This window comes from Melanaphis sacchari, unplaced genomic scaffold (assembly GCF_002803265.2).
Source record: "Melanaphis sacchari strain LSU unplaced genomic scaffold, SCAv2.0 Contig84_pilon_pilon, whole genome shotgun sequence".
Taxonomy (NCBI): domain Eukaryota; kingdom Metazoa; phylum Arthropoda; class Insecta; order Hemiptera; family Aphididae; genus Melanaphis; species Melanaphis sacchari.
Window position 1 is genome coordinate 948,841 of NW_020271599.1, and position 2,647 is coordinate 951,487.

A 2,647-nucleotide genomic window follows, 5' to 3' on the forward strand; every position below is an offset into this window, starting at 1 on the left:
CGACGACGACTAGACAACGTCCCACGTCCATTCATAGGAAAACCAGAATATAACAAGAATAAAATCATAGACATGTAACAAAATAATGTTATTAATGAGGTGTAACTCTCACTAACGTCCTAAAAATAAACTCCTGTCCCTAAGTGTCTCCAATGGGCAGCTTTTTATCTCCTGTTACTCAAGTCATGTCACTTCCATTACGTAAACTTATTGTAAAATACAATTACAGATTGTGTTTTTAATAATAAATGTTAAAAAAAAAAAAAAAAAATGAGGTGTAGATTTTTTGCAACCTTATACTTGTAATACTTCACACACGCTAAACATATTTTATTGACTTCTACTTCATGCGTGTCAGGCGGATGTGTATGTACTTTGTCAAGAATAAGCGTTTGAATAATAATTCTATTTTTCAAATTTTCTTAATTTACTTGAAGATTTAATTCTAGACGCTTTGGAACATCTCCAAACAATGAATTTCAGTATATTATAATTTTTTATATACGCGATAATAATTAATAATTTTATTATTATTGGCGTAACGAATCAGGCGTACATAATACAAATCCAACGCAAGTGTGCCATTTAAATAAGCTATTCGACCAACTTCTAAACATCATAGGTGATGACAGATGAGATCGTACAACAAACGATATAGTGCCTCGATATTGTCAAGTTAACATTTTTTAATTTAAATCGTTTAGTATAAGAAAAAAGTAAGTTAATACATTCAAAAGTTACCTACGTTTATTTTTTTTAACAACTTCTTTAAGTTTATAATGAATGGATAAAAAAATTAATTTTACTTAGTTGAAGATAAAATTTGACATTATCAAATTAATGATAAAAAATGGCAAATATTTTCTAAACTAATAATATTCTGAAATTCTTTCAATCTCGGAACCATATGCTTATATGGTGGCATTGGAGTATTATAGATTATAGTGAATATTCGGAAGACAGTTGACTTTCCAGTAAACTGTTCTCATCAGCCTTCAAAGAGAGAAATCTATTTAAAATTAAGAAAAACAAGTCATATTTTAACGATATAAAGCTGTATTGTTATTTAATATTTTTATATTAATATACTTAAAAATTTGATTAATTCATGCCTTTACATCCATGAAAAAATATTAAAAATGGTTTATTTATACCACTTATATTTAAAATATATTATTTATAATAAAATACACAAGAGATGATTTTATCATTAACATCTTATGTGTATTGATAGTGTAATTTTGAATTTCCTTCTAAAAAGTTTTGATATTTTTGTGATATATATTATTGTTCAACAAACAAATAAGTTATAAATAAATAGTTTTAATACTTTTATTTAAAATTAATTTAATAACACAATGTATATACATTAAAAAAGTTACATATTAAGTTAAGAATAAATTGAAATAACTAACATAATTTTAATTTTTAATTCGTTAATATCTAGCCAATATTTTAAAAACAAGAAACGATGATTTTAATAGGTTTTATATTTTTTCACGAACGTTATTTTATTTATATTGTAATGATATTTACATTATCAAGTCACATAGCTTTATAGTTAAATATCATCATAATATTACTTATTTTTTCATCTTAATATTTAAATAACTAACCATATCCATAAACAATATTATAATAATTAAAATTATATCATTAATATTAATATTTATAATTATACTATATATTACAATATCTAACAAATTATCAATACCTAACACCCAATAAACATGTATACTTATAAATTACAATAATATATTAAAATAATTACTAAACAATTAATAATAATATAATATTTATTTGTTAAGTAATTTATATCGTAAAAATACATGTTTTTATAATACAAATGTATTTATACAAAATAAACAATAACAAATTGAAACGGAACAACAAGTAAAAGATCAAGTCTATAAGTAGAACCACCATTCTGACATTATAGTCAGTCAAGTCTCTATCAAAGATTCTCTCTTAATCGAGTAGTCTACATCCAATCATCAGCCTTTCCTCACGAATGCTCACCACTGTTATTTTCAAAAACAAGAGAATATTAAATCAACAGTCTAAATTGATCTTTCACTCGTTGTAAAGTTTTAAATTAATGTCATAAACCTTATTCGAACTATTTTTTTTTAATTTTATTCATTTAATGTATATTAAATTCAAATCTTAATTCTATTAGCATCCGGTTATCAACGCCTATCAAGTAAGAAAATATATCTATATATTTTAGTACATTAAGGGCAGAAAGAATATTATTATTAGAAGTAAAAATAACACACGTAGACTCCGGTGTTGCAAGGAAGGTAAAAATAATCTATATTAATAAATCTATATCTGCGATTCCGAATAAATCGTAATTATATAAATGCTTTAATAAATAATAAACAAAAATGCAAAAGAACGTTAACACTCTTAGCTCCATCGTTTATGTTTAAAGAAACCTAACTATAACATCTAAATAGTTAATAAATTATTCTAAGGTAAAATTTCATCAATAACACTAGCCAAATTTATTTTTGATTCATTACAATATTTTACAACTTTGCATAAATAAAATTAGAATAGAAACTATAGAGTGATATAGGTATATTACTATTTACTATGTAATCTATATAATATACAGGGAAACCAAAAAAGTTAAGTCATT